This window comes from Cervus canadensis, chromosome 8 (assembly GCF_019320065.1).
Source record: "Cervus canadensis isolate Bull #8, Minnesota chromosome 8, ASM1932006v1, whole genome shotgun sequence".
NCBI classification, from domain to species: Eukaryota; Metazoa; Chordata; class Mammalia; order Artiodactyla; family Cervidae; genus Cervus; species Cervus canadensis.
Window position 1 is genome coordinate 55,990,138 of NC_057393.1, and position 17,057 is coordinate 56,007,194.

At 39.1% G+C, this 17,057-nt stretch overlaps 1 protein-coding gene across 5 annotated transcripts in view; it reads right to left on the reverse strand.

Annotated features, from left to right (window-relative positions):
• MARCHF8 (membrane associated ring-CH-type finger 8) overlaps nucleotides 1-17,057 on the reverse strand; it is a 114,261-nt gene that overhangs the window by 66,236 nt on the left and 30,968 nt on the right. Inside the window, exon 2 of one of the 5 annotated variants that reach the window (XM_043476306.1) lies at nucleotides 16,432-16,512. The exons of the other annotated variants lie outside the window; for them this stretch is intronic. The gene's annotated coding sequence lies outside the window, so the exon portion shown is untranslated. The remainder of the gene's footprint in view (nucleotides 1-16,431; nucleotides 16,513-17,057) is intronic. 5 annotated transcript variants of the gene reach the window in all.

Below are 17,057 nucleotides of genomic sequence, written 5' to 3' on the forward strand. Positions count from 1 at the left end.
TCTCCAACAGAACCACTCACCCCAAGACCTAGAGCAAAGAGCAACAGTTTCTAAAGAGCTTGGACCATATGTGAAGGAAAGTCACTTACTGATCTTACAGCACCTGGCAAAGGTGCAGAAGTCTACCGGGACTCTCCAGGGACGGAGTGCTGGCAGGTGCCATTTTTACAGCTCCCTCTACCTAACCGGCGCTGGCAGGCACCATTTTGCACGCTCATTCTAACCTGCCAACAGTGGCGTGTGAACAGCCCTGTTCAAGTCACAGCACCAGTACATGCCGTTGGTGAGCAGCCACACACCCCCATTCCACTCACACAATCCCATGGGAGCCAGCAGGCATGCACAGCCTACACAGGGGATGTCCCTTGAGTGCCAGGCTCAGGCTGACAGGAGGACTGTGTTTCTGGACACCACAAACCCCAACAAGTGCAAAGAGAGTTCAAGAAACAAACAAAAATTAGGGCAAAGGTTAAGCAATAAGGTTCATCTCCCACACAGAGCCACCCATTGGAGACAGGGAGAGACAGCTGCTTTACATGATACACAGAAGAAACTTACAAGAGAATCAAGCAAGATGAGGAAACAGGAACATGCCCCAAAATGAAGGAAAAAGGTAAAACCCTAGAGAAAAAAACAACTAATGAAATGGAAATAAGCAATTTACCCGATAAAGAGTTCAAAGCAATGGTCATAAAATGCTCACTGAACTTGGGAGAACAAGGGAGAAACACAGTGAAAAATTCCACAGTGAGACAGAAAATATAAGACATTTCCAAACAGAATACACAGAGCTGAAGAACACAAGTGAACTGTAAAACACTAGTGGGAATCAACAGCAGGCTAAGTGATACAGAATAGACCAGTGACCTGGAAGACAGGGTAGTGGAAATCTCCAAATAGAAAGGCAAAAAAGAGAAAAGAATTGTTAAAAAATGAGGATAGTTTAACGGACCCAAGGGACAACATAAAATGCACTAACATCTGCATTATAGAGGTTCCAGAGGGGAAAGAGAGAAAGAAAGGGACAGAAAACGTATTTGACATAATGGCTAAAAACTTCCTTAACCTAGGGAAGAAACAGACATCCAGGTCCCACAGGCAAAGAGAGTCTCAAACAAGATGAACCCAAAAAGATCCACATCAAGACACGTTATAATTAAAATGTCAAAAGTTAAAGAGAGAATCTTAAAAGCAGCAAGGAAAAAAAACTATGCACAAGAGAATCCACATAAGGCTATCAGCTGATTTTCAGCAGAAATTTTGCTGAAAAGAAATATGGGTACACACTACAACATGGATGGCCCTTGAAAACAGTATACTAAATGAAACAAGGACCACATATCATAAGATTACATTTGTGTGAAATGTCTGGAGTAGGTAAATATACAGAGACAGAAAATTAATTAGTGATTGCCAAGGGCTGAGGTAAGGACTTAGGGGAAGGCAGCAGTGATGGCTAAAAGGGTTTCTTTTTAGGGCAAAGAATATGTTCTAAAATCTATTAAAACATAACTCTCAAAAATATTTATTAAGGTGATGGCTGCATAACTCTTAAGTATACTAAAAGGCACAGAATTTTACCATTTAATGAGTAGATTGTAATGGATGTGAATTATATCTCAATAAAGTGAAAGTGAAAGTGTTAGTCGCTCAGTTGTGCCCGACTCTGCAACCCCATGGACTGTAGCTTGTCAGGCTCCTCTGTCCATGGAATTCTCTAGGCAAGAATACTGGAGTGGGTTACCACTCCCTTCTCCAGGGGATCTTCCCAATCCAGGGATCAAACTCAGGTGTCCTGCATTGCAGGCAGCTTCTTTACCATCTGAGTCACCACAGAAGCCCATATTTCAATAATAATGTGTAAAAATATGAAAATCACATGGATTAAGACAGATTACTTTTTATTTTTCCTTTGTGCTATCCCTAATGTAATTTATCTGATGACATGGAGATGGCCACTGTTACCACTCTTCTGGTTTTAAGAAAGGTAAAAGGGAGTACATAAAATTGGCAATCAGAAACCTAAGTTCAAGTCATGATTCTATTAAATATTAATACTAAGTACACGATGTTGGGCAAACTGATGAATTTCAAAGGCTGTTTCTTCATCTGTAAAACAGAAAGGTAATAATCTCTACTCAGTTCACAGAGTTATTGTGAAGCCAAATAAGATTATGTCCACATACACAAATATCAGGGTTTTTAGCATCAGCATATTTTCCAGTCTGCTTTTTCAAGCATCTGAAATGATGCCTCTTACTGCTTTACATAAGTCAGTTTATTTGCTTTGTCTTTCCAGTACTATTTTCTGTCCTTCTACACCTCAGTCTGACACAAGATATACACCACTGGGACCTCAAATCCTTTCTGACATTTACTTAGGACCTCTAGCAGCATGACTCCAGGGGGAAGCATGGCTGACAATGCTATCCCTTTAAGGGGAGAGGCAGGAAGGCCCAATCCAGAAGACAACGAGAGTAGCTTAATAATCAGGCTGTTCTGTGTGCTTCCCAGATGGTCAAGATAAGCGAAGGATTCTGCCCATTTCAACAATACTGGGGACAAATACAGATGACAAAGAAGGCAGCCAGGAGAAGACACAAGATATCAGTGGCAAATCCCCTAGGAGACGATCACCCCGGGTCTGCATGCCTCCATGAATCCCGGCACACAGGGTACCAGTCTCCAGCAGTGCCCTCCTCCTCCCCATTGTGAGCTGCTGAATCGCAGTATCCTGACTGGCACTCTAAATAAACAACTTTAAGTTAAGCCTGTTTTTATCAGAAGAATGGTTCATATACGAAATGAGAAGCCTATGAACAGCAGCTAGCAGACACACACACACACAAAAGCATTAGAAGTGAGGAAACCAGTTGTAACACACAGCACTGAATGACCAAGACCAGACCTAGAACAGAACTTGGGGGGAGGAGAGAGACCATTAGAAAAGGAGGACCAACATGACTTAGTGAGGGGTCTAAACTGTCCCCTGGTTTCTGGCTGTGCCTTCACAAGACTGGAATGCAGAGAGGACTGGGAGACGCACGAGGGTTTGGCCACGGGCACACTGAGCTTGACCTGCCGGTGGGAAACCCAAGATATGTACACAGTGGACACTGGGAGTCACCAGCATGTTGTCACATCTGAGTACACAGGAATAGAACCTGGTTTCCAAGGAAAACCTGCAGAATCAAGCATTTATGTCATTAGATGCTATTAACATAATCAAATGATAAAACTCAACACCAATACAGGATTTTAAAACCTTTTAGGAAAAAGCAAAGGAAAATGCCTAACTATAAAAAAAAACCTATCTCAACCAAAAATTACCATTATATTCACACAGCAAAACTCTTAGAGTTTTAAATAAGTTTTAAATTAAAAAGCAAAATAAGCATATTCCTGTCACTATTATTTAATATTAATACATAGTTAGATACTAGGAGAGAAATTCATAAAAATGCCAACAGCAGTTTAATGATGTGGCAATACTAATGGCTTTTCATTTCTCTATTTTCTAAACTTTCAGTAACAATGTAATACTTTTATAGTTTAGATACCTATTTTTAAAGTGTTAAAAGCACAAGTCATTCCACATAGGTCGGTAATAGTCAGAATTTTACGTTATTGATGAATGTATACAACCGTAAGAGGACTCATTTTCTGTGATGCATACATTTCTGAAGACCTCACAGAAATCAAGCCTAAATAAAGTAGAAAGTGCATTCTCAGGACACCAATGTTTTCAACTACTGTAGTGTTTGTTTTATGCTCCCTTCAGATTTTTTTCAGCAATTCCTCTAATATTTTTGCAGAGTGCTTTTCCTTAAAAAAAAAAAGCACAGTGTATTATGGGACTAGCTTGCCTTTCTTTTCAGGGTTTTATTACATCTAACTTTCACTGCAGTTACTGATTTTGAAGACTGCTTTCTTACATATTTTATGCATAGTAAGCCTTTATTGGACTTCCCTGGTGGCTCAGATGGTAAAGAATCTGCCCACAATGTGGGAGACCCAGGTTTGATCCCTGGGTCAGGAAGATACCCTGGAGTAGGTAATGGTTACCCACACCAGTATTCTTGCCTGGAGAATTCCATGAACAGAGGAGCCTTGTGGGCTGCAGTCCATGTGGTCACAAAGAGTTGGACATGACTGACTGACTTAACACTTAAGCAACACAAGACTTTATTAATATTTCAATGTCATACCACTTTCAGTTCACATATTTCCCACAAAATGCAACTGCAATGGGATGGTCTTTATACATCCTTAGAAATGGCGGCTCAGAACATGCAGTGCTAGGGACACAGCATTATTAACATGGCAGACAAGGGGAGGTTAGTACTTGTCCACCGTCAATAAATCTGAGCATCTGCCCAGCACTAAGACTATCTGTTGCTTACACTGCTTTTTTTCCAGTATATGTTTGTCCCTGTTGCTATGGCCAAAAAAAAATCTGCAGCAGGAACCATTATCTTTCACAGAACACAGAAAAGAATAATAAACATAGGCTATTAGTAAATGTTTTTTTCTTTTAATGACGGTTATAAAAGAAACCTCTTGTTCCAAAATAGTGAAAGACTTCTTTCCACCAGAGGAAAAGAGACTGTTCTCTCTTAATAACAGATTTCCTTGTGTGAAGCAAGCCCTTGTGTATCTGACCATGAGATCAGGCACTTTTGCTGTTTAAATGACAATTTATTGTAAAAGTCCCTCAATTTCCCGCCACCAACCATAAAAACCTGCCCATTGCCCTCAACCCTTTCATGAATTAAATAAATTATATTATGCAGTTCAGGGAAGAAGCAGCCCCAGCTCTGTTAGTGTACCTGGGCTCTTTGCCATCCTCCCCACCTGGCTATTCAGGGGCCTCACTCTAACATCCACCCCCCTTACCCCATATTGTCATCCCATCCTTTCTAAAGACTCCTTCATGTCAACAAAGTAACAGAATCAGTTTTCCCCAAAAATGCATAGAACACGTAGTTTATATCACTAGATGCTGTAGAAAAATAATAAAAATCTACACTGATACAGAATTTCAAAGTGCTTTTTGGGTCTCTCATCTTTAAAAACAGAAGTAGAAAGAAAATGCTTTCAATGCTCCTATTCACTCTCCCTCTATAACCACTTTTTAAGTTACATTTCAGTGCTCTTCACTTTCTTGAGTTCAATGCAGTCTATCTAATCTCTGCTCCCTGTTCTTGGCCTTTCTCACTTAGGAGAAGAGTTCTGAATGAAGGAACCAAAATAATATATACGCACAAAAAGGAAAAAAAAAACCTCAGGGAAATAAAGATAACTTTCTAAAGTTTTAAAATTCCTTTTAAACAAGTCAATCAACATCCCTATAGATGTACAGCCGGGCAATAAATTTCCCATGCACCCTTTTACGGTAAACTCCTGGAAGATGTACTCTAGCAAAATAAAGGACTAAATCAAGGAAGAGAAAAACAAAGAATGCACAAAACAGCCATTATAACTTAGGAGGGGCACGAAATGCAAGTTCCAGGATTGCAACTGCACTGCTGGCCTAGAGACTCCTGGTACAGAGTGGAGCGGACACAAGGAACGCTTCCAGAAGCAGGTCTCCAGAACAAAGGAAGTCTCAACAGGGAAGACGGAGTGACAGATAATACCATGGACATCTTAGAAGAACTAAGATCGTCTAATAACGATCATACCAGTGAAAATATAAAGTAACAACAACAAAATTATAGTAAAAAGACAGCATAATCATTTGGTTCTAAAGTGAACAATAAATAGTTCAGTATTGATTACAGTGTAAGTATTATAGTGATATAAACAACATCATGACAAACATAACCGGAGGATGGGGAGAAGAGAAATGGGGTATAAAAGGAAGTCAAGGGATAAGGTCTAATATTTACAAGTCAAGAAACAGCATGAGTGCATCATCTGAAAACATGGAGGCAACAATCAGAAGATGCAATGATGCCATATACATAGCTGCCTCTGTGGAGCAGGACAAGGGCTGCGGAGGAGTGGAGCAAAGGACTACCGTTTTTCATTGTAGGAGGTTGGGTACTACCATCTCCTACACACACTTCTAAAATTCAGAAAAATACCAAAACAAAGCTAGCTTTTACTTACTTATATTTAGTAAAGAAATGTGTAAGTCTTATTTAACATTAAGTATTAGGTCCCATTTAACATTAAGACCTAATCTTAAACTCTTTAGGGGCCAAAACCTAACCTGAACTAATAGGAGGCTACTTATAGTTTCTATTAATACTTATGCAACTCAGTATAAATATTATACTTCAATAAGGAAATATTAATGAGTTTTATGGGTATTACCCCAATACAAGCACTCACTATTACATACTATGTATAGATTACCTTTCGAGAATCTGAAAATTTCTGAAGTTTAAAGTATTTCTGACCTAAGATGTCTGGAGAAGAGAGTCTGGGCCTCCATTACATTTTTTTAAAAAGCTGTGTGCATTTATTACTTTTTTCATTTTGAATATATTTTTAAGAAATAAATGGAGAGAAATAAACAGAAAACAGGAGACTCATGTGACCTCAGAGAGAACAATACCTATACCACATATTTTTACCAAATGTGGCATTATACCTGGGTCACAATTTAGGTACTGAATAAGGATATTCACTCTCTCAATGAAAAGTTTAAAAAGAAAGGAAAAAAGAAAGGGATAAAACTTCATCTGACTCATCGTTTGTCTCCTGGGATCATCCCATCTATCTTGCTTTTCTAGAGCAAAACAGGGCTCTTCCTCTATACCCTAGAGCTCTTCTACACTCAAATTGACATTTTTTTACCTCCCATGCACATTTCATCTCATCACAATCTAGCTTCAGTACAGTAAGGTCAACAGCCATCTCCATGGCGGCTAAGCCTAAAGGACATTTTCTGGGCCCATGTTATTTGACTTCGACACATTTACTTCCTCACATGACAGTGAATCTTCTGGTTCCTCAAAGCTCCGTTTTACCCTCTCCCAGTCTCTGGGCTTCCCTGGTAGCTCAGACGGTAAAGCATCTGTCTACAATGCAGGAGACCCGGGTTTGATCCCTGGGTTGGGAAGATCCCCTGGAGAAGGAAATGGCAACCCACTCCAGTATTTATGCCTGGAAAATCCCATCGGCCGAGGAGCCTGGTGGGCTACAGTCCATGGGGTTGCAAAGAGTCGGACACAACTGAGTGACTTCACTATGTAGTATGAGGGTAGTTTGAAATACTACTTTAAAATTGGAAGTGACTGGAACTGTCAGCCTCACACTTCTGAGAACAGACTTGCAAATTGCAATAAAATCATCAACTTGAACAGCCATAGATATTTGTCTCTGAGATCGTGAGATCTCTCTGAGTCTCATTCTGTGTTCCCTTCTCCCAAGTCATCAAATCCGTATCTCTGGCTCCAATGACCACCTCTACGCATTTTACTCCAAAAGAAAATACTGATAAATCAGATGATCAAATTTAATAAGACTTCTGTGCTCTAAAAGTCATCATCAAGAAAGCTAAAAAGATGAACTGAGGGGAAAAATCTGACAATCATCTATCTGATAGACTTGTATCTTGAATATCTAAAGAACGCCTACAACTTAAGACAAACAACACAATTTAAAGATGGGCAAAAGTTTTTAATAGCCATGTCACCAAAGAAGATAAATGAATAGTTAGTAAGCTCATGAAATGATCTGCAAATTAAAACCACAATGAGGTAATATTATATCCCTCCTGGGCTTCCCTTCCTGAGCATCCCTGGTAGTTCAGACTGTAAAGAATCTGCCTGCAACACAGGAGACCCAGGTTTGATGCCTGGTTCGGGATGATTCCCTGAAGAAGGGAACAACTAACCACTCCAGTGTTCTTGTCCGGAGGATCCCATGGACAGAGGAGCCTGGCAGGCTACAGTTCATGTGGACACAAACAGTTGGACATGACTGAGTAACTAACATATCCCCTGTAGAAGGGCTATAATCAGAAAGACCACTGATATCAACTGTAGCATGTGGAGAAACTGAAGCCCTCATATACTGCCCTTGAGAATGTGAAGTGCTTTAGAGACCTTGGAAAACAGTCTTGACAGTTATTATTAAGTCAAACGTAAACTTAAACAACAATAACAACAGCCTCAGGAAATCCCACATTTACAGGTCTTTATAGCATTGATGAAGAACCTCTACTTCATTAACAAGGATCACAATTGGAATTTTACTTTTGTTAAATTCTTTAATTAATGACATTCACCCTTACTGGGCAGTAAGCTCCCTAAAGGCAGAAATCCTATCTCACTTTGCTCACCTTTGTATTAGCACTGTCTAGCCCAACGTTGTCACATAATATCCATTCAGTAAATATTGACTAAATCAACTTTTCTCCCACAAGAGCCAGAACTAACTAGGAATTTCATTTATAACTCAAACTATAACTAACACTGTTTACTGTCTCAAATGCTGATCAAGTGGCACAGTGAAAATTTAGACAACACAAAAATTCAGTATTTTTTATCCTGGTACAATTCATATCAATTGAGAAGAAACAACTGATCTTTAAATATGTGCAACAGTTTGACCACATCAGACTAAGTCCAAAATTGTAATAATTCAAAATGCAATCCAAGTATTTTTAAGAATAATTCTAAAAGGTTACAATTATAAGTTGTTAAGAACTGAGGATAAGAGCTCTTTTAAGAAAGAGAAAAAAAAAAAAAAGAAAGAGAAAAACAAGTTTCATAAAATTCAGTTTAGCAATTTCAATCTTTGAGTCAGAAATACAGTGAAGAATAGGTGGCAAGTTACTAAAGAAGGGCGTAAAATATGCTGCTTCACTAACAGCATCCTTGAAAGGCCTATTCCCCTCACTCAACCAGGGAAGAATGCTCTCTCACAAGCAACTCACATCTGGCCACTGTCATGCCCACACCAGACCAATAGGTAACAAGGCATCAAGATCACCCTATTCCCACTCTTTATCGAAATTAAAATCAAAATTAAAGTTCAGGGTTCTGAGAATTTTAGGGAAGATGGTAGAGTAACACTACAAGGCCTCCATATGCCACCCATTAAAAGCAGTCTAAGACAAAGCTTTGACTTGGTCTGTTTAACACTATGATCTTCAAGAACAATGAGCTCATTAAAAATATCAAAATGAATTTTAAAAGGTTAAATGTGTCAGAATAAAGTAGTAACTACCAGAAAATATAGATGCAATTACTAAAAGTGAAGAAAAAAATGATAAAACACACAAACACATCCCACAGACTAAATGAAGTTTACTCAGAAACAAACAAAAAAAGATTTTGTTAGTTTTAAAATCCCCTAGAGGGTATCCCTGTTACCTACCTCAGTGGTAAAGAATTCACCTGCCAATGCAGGAGACAGGGGTTCTTCGATCTCTGATTCAGAAAGATCCTGCATGCACGGAGCAACTAAACCCGTGCTCAACAACCAGGCCTGTGCTCTAGCTGCGAGCCACAACTACCGAGCCCACGTGCGGCAACTGCTGAAGACTGCATGCTCTAGAGCCTGTGCCCCTGCAACAGGAGAAGCCACCGCATGAGAAACAGGCACCGCAACTAGAGGTTAGCCCCAGCTCACCGCAGCTGGGGAAAAGCCCGCACAACAACAAAGACCCAGCACAGTCAAAAATAAATAAATGAATAAAATTAAAGACAGAAATGTTAAACAAAATAAAATCCTCTAGAATAATTCAGAGTATGACCAGAGGTAATAAACAATAATTTCAATGTTACATGAAGAATAACAAATAAGCAATGCTGAGGATAACTAGAAAATGAAATCCAAAGAATAAAAAATTTTAAAATGATAGTGTAAGAGAAACAAACTGAGAAGTATAGAAATAGAACTTCTGAATTGTAATTTTCTGGAGAAAAACACAACAGATGAAAGCACTGACAAATGGTAAATGCTTTACACGAATTATCTCATTTGATTCTCACAGCAGTGCCGGAAGGTAGAGAAACTGTCTTATCTTCACTTCACACATGGCTCAGAGAAGTTAAGCAACTTGCCTAAGGCAGCTCAGCCATATTTCACTAGATGTAGTAGCCTGTGGCAATTTACAAGGTGAATCTAACCTATGTAGGTTTTTTTCGTTTTCATCTCACTGTAGCACAGCTGTTAGAAAAAGACAAAACCTGGTGTGTTGTTGGCTTTACTATGATAAAGAAGAGGTATGATCAACACGGATACAAAAACACAGAATCCACAGTTTTAAGTATTAAATAGCAACATGCTTTTTGCTGCAATTTTGTCTGCATAGGAGGACATCTGACCAAAGTAATGGATATACTTTTAAAAATTTGACAAAATAATAATTTATATACTTCAAGGCTATAAGACATGCCTGAAAAGTTAGGTCCAATTTATCACAAAAATTGGATATTTATCATTTTGAGTTGATTTACAAATATATATCACAAGCCACAGAAAAATACTGCATTTTAAAATTATAGTGCATATTCTATGTTACACATATATTACATATACAATAACATAACCTTAAACCACTACAACTATTTAAAACTAAAGCTATATCTTTAAACTACTCCAGTAGATTATTCAAGATTAATTTTCTAACACGCAACCTGAAAGGCTGGTGAAAAGAAAGTGTTAGTTGCTCAGTAGTGTCCGACTCTGCAACCCCATGGACTGTAGCCCGCCATGCTCCTCTGTCCATAGAATTCTCCAGGCAAGAATATTGGAGTGGGCAGCCATTTCCTTCTCCAGAGGATCTTCCTGACCCAAGGGCAGAACCCTGTTCTCCTGCGCTGCAGGCAGATTCTTTACCATCTAGCACGAGGCAGCCAAGAAGAAAGAGAGTGGACTCTAGGTATCCCCCAAAATGCTGGCCAGCAGAAGGAGAATGGGCCGCTGAAGAAAACTGAGGGAGCCTGGTGCTGGAAGTCTTGAGCAAACCCAACTGGGCCAGGAGAGGACAGTGCTGCAGGCTGCAATGTGCAGTTTAGAATCTCAAGGAACAGAGTAAGAGAGGGGCAGACCAAAGCTGACGGTGAGTGAGTAGCAGATAGGTGAGGCAGGCAGGACTCAGATCCAAACAGTGCATGCCATCTGTGACGCAAAGAGGCCTTAGCAGAACCACTCCACCGTGTGTGTGAATTAGGTGAACCTGAGATGATTACAAGGAAAGGGCCTGGACTCTAACCTCTGAATTTTCCAGAAGAGTCTGAACCTGAGGAAAGCTAAGGAGGCATACCCGTGGGCATTCTTCAGGACAAATACAAGGATACTGAAAACACCAGTTCTTAACAAAAGGCAAAGAGGAGACTTGTTGGGGTTCTTTCAGCATTTCACTTCTGAGAAAGGGAAGTGTGGGTCTGACAGACGTAAGAGACGGAAAATACCTTCAATGAAGTACAGAACTAATCTTCCTCTAGTTTCTCCAAGCGTTCTTCAATGCTTGTCCTGCAGAGAAAAATCTAATCCTTACAGATGAGGAAAGGGAGACAGAGAAAACGTCAAGGCTGCAGCAGCCCAGAGCCCTTCCTGGGCATGCACCACACTGTACTGGAGTGACTTGCTTACATTTTTGCCTCCCTCACCGCACTGTGGGCTCCTTGGGGGTTCAGGAATGAAGCCTGAATTAGAATTACAGAGATGAATTCCTGCTATTAGTCACAGGATGTTTCTGCTTGCCATTGCTGGGTAACAAACTAACCCAGCCTTAGTTGCCTAAACATCAGCGATTTCCTATTTCTCACAATTCCATGGGCTGACTGAACAGCTCTTCTGCTGCTCTTACCTGACTGATGTGCTGCCGCACTAGGCCCAGGTCAGCTGGGGACCGGGCTCAGTGAGGAGGTCTGGACCTCCCTTTCCAGCTGGCCTTCCTCTCAGCCTTCTTCACAGAACGGCAGCAGCAGGCAGAGAAGCTGACCCACTGCACATGGTGCCTCTGCCTGCATCGTGTCTGCTTATGACCCCCTGGCCACTTCAAGCCACGTGGCACAGTCCAGTACAAACAGTATGGAAACAGACTCTACCACCTGATTGGAAAACAAGCAGACCCACATTGCAAGGGGGAGAGACATGGAGCGGTGGTTCATTCAGGGGCTATTTTGTGCCATTATTTAACATACATTGTTTTTGCTATTTTTCTCTCTGATAACTACTTTCATTGGTAGAATTTTTATTATAAAGTGTCTTTACACCTATTACATCTAAAAATTTGATTATGTTCCTTAATTTGTAATGTGGAGGGAGGGGGAGTTACTGGGCTCTATTTCTACTTCAGAATGGATCCAAAAACATTTCAAGGCTTAAAGATTAGAATTACTACTGGCAGCAATTCACATCATTTGAAGATCTTATGTTTCTTCACAAACATATACATCTTTCGAAGCAATTCATTAAACTAACTGAAGAAAGAATTCTGAGCACATTTTATAACAGAAAAATTTAAGGCAGCTCTATCTCATTTGAAATGTTTTATGCAGAAGAATTCTCATCTCATTACACTGTATAATGTAGCATACAATGCTGGTGGTACAGACAGCCCTGCACCAGCCATCTGTCATCTCAGGCTGGAGCAAGCATCTTCTCTACTTAACGCAGTAAGTAAGGTAGAGAAATCAGAGCAGGGCCTGCCTTACCATTTAAGAAATATCTCTCCAGCCAGGACAAATCCTCTCCTGCCCATGCCATGGTCAGCTCCACCCTTGTTCATTCTAATCCACCCTCCTGGGATGTTGTACACACTCCATACACTAGGCCAAAAACCTCCTGGCCTTCAGAGCACATTTTAAAATTTATCTCCTCTGTGAGCAAAGAAACGTCAAAACAGGCTCCCCCACTCCTATCTTACCACCCACAACACATACCCAATATTCTTCACAGTTTGACATTTAATTATACACAAAATGCTTCTTCAATATATGTGCTGGCTAATTTTATGTACCAACTTGAATAGGCCACAGTATGCAGATATTTGGTCAAATATTATTCGAGATGTTTCTGTGAAGGTATATTCATCGATATGATTAACACTTAAATCAAGAGACTTTGTGTAAAAGATATCACTATCCACAATGTGGGTGTGTGTTAGTCACTTAGTCATGTCCGACTTTTTCCAACCCTGCGGACAGTAGCCTGCCAGGCTACTCTGTCCGTGGGATTCTCCAGGCAAGAATACTGGAGTGGGTTGCCTTCTCCAGGGATCAAACCCGGTCTCCTGCATTGCAGTCAGATTCTTCACTGTGTCAGCCACCAGGGAAGTGCCTATAATGTGGATAGTAATCATCTACTCATACGAAGGCCTTAAAACAAAAACCCTAGCCTCTCCTAGAAGAAGACAGAATTCTTCCAGTAGACCTGTGGTCTCAAATTTCAGATTCAACTCTTCTCTCAGTTCCCCAATCTGCTAGCCTAGCTGGCACACTTGGCAGCCTCTACAATCACACGAGCCAATTTATTAAAATCTATCAATAAGAATCTTTCTCTATCCATCTATCTTTTTATATACTATTGGTTCTGTTTCTTTGGTGAACCCTAAAACAAAATACTATCTAGTTACAGATCATTCCTTACAGTGTAGAAATCTTGGCCTACTAAAAAGGCTGAACTCTCTTTGGACCATTACATATTTCTTTAGCATTCCCTACAGTGTTCTGGATCATTACGTATTTCTTTCAAGCATTCCCCACAGTGTCTCTATATAGAGCACGGGTGAAATATTTCTGAAAATTTAACTGGTGTTTCTTTATGACTAAACCTTGAATCCTCCCAGTTTCCTAATCTTTCTGCCTTAATTACTGTGATTGGCATGATAATGTATTACAAAGCATAAGGTGAAAGAAAGAAAAGCAACTCTGGCCCCATTTTCCTCTGGGTAAATCCCAAAGGTGGTTATAGTCTATTAAGAATTGGGAATTTTAATATTAATTTGCACAAGTGGTACAATGTAAGAGTCTTCAGTTTACTGTTTGCTCTATGATCCTGAAACTCAGTTTCCTCCCTCTAGATAGCACTTTTCAGTGGAAAAAACTATAGTGAGAAAAACTTTTTAGTCAGTCATCAAAGTAGTAACCCAGTGCAAGTTGCTCAGTCATGTCTGATTCTTTGCAAACCCATGGACTATACAGACCATGGAATTCTCCAAGCCAGAATACTGGAGTGGGTAGCCTTTCCCTTCTCCAGGGGATATTCCCAACCCAGGGATCGAACCCAGATCTCCTGCATTGCAGGCGGATTCTTTACCAGCTGAGTAACAAGGGAAGCCCAAGTAACCCAAGATCTAATTTTAAAATAATATAAATGCAAACCAGGAAACAGTTATTTGTTTTTAAAGTCAGCTATCACTTCTCAGGGATTTTCACCTCATTATAAAACCCTTCTCTTTGAGAAGACACATAAAACATCTGAATCAAAAAAACAGACAAGCATGTACTTTCATACAGACAAGAAAGTCAGCATAACCCAAACACTGAAATAACTCATCTAATATTTTCTGAGCACCTATAAATTCTGTTTGCTAAACATCTCCTCTGCTCTGGACCCTCCAATAACTCCAATCTGTTGATTCAATCGGTGGTAAAGGATGAGTAAATAGAACCAAGTACAATGAATAAGGTAAAAAAATTCAAAACTCTGCCCTAAACCGTTTAAATCTATATTCCACAAAAGATACTTTTTTTTTTTCACTGTAGGGGAAAAAAATAACAAAATTTATGAAATTAGCCATTTTAGGTGTACAGTTTGGTAGATATATATTAATATAATTATTAATAACATAATTAATTGTTAATTATTAATATATCAATATAATTATTAATATAATTATAATTAATATATTGTGTGATGTGTTAATTAATATTTAATATATTATAATTTATATAATATATAATTAATATATTAATATAATTAACAGTAATCATTAATTATATTCACATTGTCAGGAAAAGATTTCCAAAACATTTTCAATTTCCAAAACTGAAACTCTATACCCTTTAAACAAAAGATGCAATAAATTCACCAAAGTTATAGTAGTAATCATTTCATGGTGCATGTAAATCAAATCACTTTTCTGTATATCTTAACCTTATACAATGCTGTATGCCAATTAGACCTCAATAAAACTGGAAGAAAAAAAATAAACCAACAGCAAAAAAGATGCTTATTCTTAATAGTTTCTACCCACTGCCTATTTTATTCTATACATGAAGCAAAATTATTTTCACAATAAACGTTATGGACTACTAGCAGAATAACAGCAGATTCAAAAAATAATCGTTCAAGGAAATGGAAGAGGTCAGAAGTATGGCCACGAACAGAAGCTCCATATGAACCCCTGTGTAGAGAGAGGGCACAGCTGGAATATGGCTTCACGGTCACTCTGAATGCAAGTGAGGAGTCAGAAGAGGGGGCCCACAGCTAAAGCCAGTCAAATGAGGCAGCACCAACTACAGAAGCAGCAGCCCTCCGGGGACTGCGTTCAATTGGGGTTTACCACTCCTCCGGCCGCCCCATAGGAAGGATGGCAAGACTGCTGGGAAGTATACAGTGCCAATCTAACAGATGCACTGTGCCACCCCTCATTCAACAGACTTTTAGCTAAATAGGTCTATTCAGGCCTACAAAATAATTACAATAATAATAATGACTTAACTATAAATCTAGTAAAATAACCTACCACAGTATAAGTGCTTAACAAAAGTATTGCTTATATTTTTCTGCCTGTTACTATACTTTAAATGTAACTTTGGTGTTTCTATTTTAGAAAGATGAACCCTTATTAAATCACTAGCTTTGAAAATCACTTACATACATTTTCTTCCAAAGCCTGACTCCCAGCTGAGCCTGCACTGGGACCACTCCAGGAAAGATAAGAGGGATTTTGCACATGACTGAGGTTATGTGCAGGGTCAGTCCTGCTAAAGGCCAGTTTACAGAAGTCTGGGAACTCTCAGGGAGGTGGGGGGACTGGGGGTGGGGCACCATTCATTCTAAATCATAAGTTTAGTCCAAAGAAAGTCACAGAGCATGAGAACAGAATGTGGCTTGGAGAACATGGTGCCTGTCATTCACACTACACTGCATAAGACAAGGGAGTTATAAATACAGAGTTAAGGCACGTCTCAAAAAGACTGTAGAACAATGAAAGTTCAAGGAATAGGCAGCACAGGAAGCAGCAGCTGTTAGTCACAAAACTGAGAGTGGCATGGGTGATAATGACACTGCAGAACTTCCAAAGGTCTGAGGAGTTAACACTGGACAGCTCCAGAAGGAATACGGAGTGAAGGTACAGTAAGAATCAGGAGGGTAACAGATAAGCCAATCAAGAAATTATTAGAACTCCTTTCCACTCACAAGGTCATGTGAATAAAATGTGCCTGTGATGAGTAGTTAAGTACTGTACTCTGAAAAGTGGACAATGTTATCCATGACAAAGGTACACCCTACCTCCTGGCAGAATTTGTATTCAAATGGTCTCTTCAAGAAAATATCTTCAATTAAGGTCCTCCGGACTCTCACAGATTAAATCTGAATAAGAAGAAAAGCTCACAATCAAAATTTACTTAAAACTGCTAATTAAAATACAACTTATGAGATAATTTTATACAATACAAATAGTTCCAGTTATATACTGCTTATAGAAGACACATGATGAATAATAACACAAAAAGTTAAAATAAAAGAATTTAAAATGTTAAATATTAACCAAAATAAAACAAGAATAGCTCTAATAACAAAATATAAGCCAATTTTATCTGTTACTCACTGTAAGTGAGAGAATGTTGAGAAAACATGGTCTTAAAGAATGGAAATCTCAACTCAGAAATGAAAATTATGAAACAGAACCAAATAAAAATCCTAGAATTGAAAAGAATGAAAACTTCGATGATCTTAACAGTAGTTTGGAGATGATGGAAAAGTTAGGAAACTAGAAAACAGACTAATGTAAATTATACAAGCTGAAAAAAAAAAAAAACCAGACTGTAGAAAAACACTCTCACAGAACTGTGAAATAACATCAAGCAGAATAATACATGTATGATTGGAGATCAGATGGCGATGAGCAATACTGG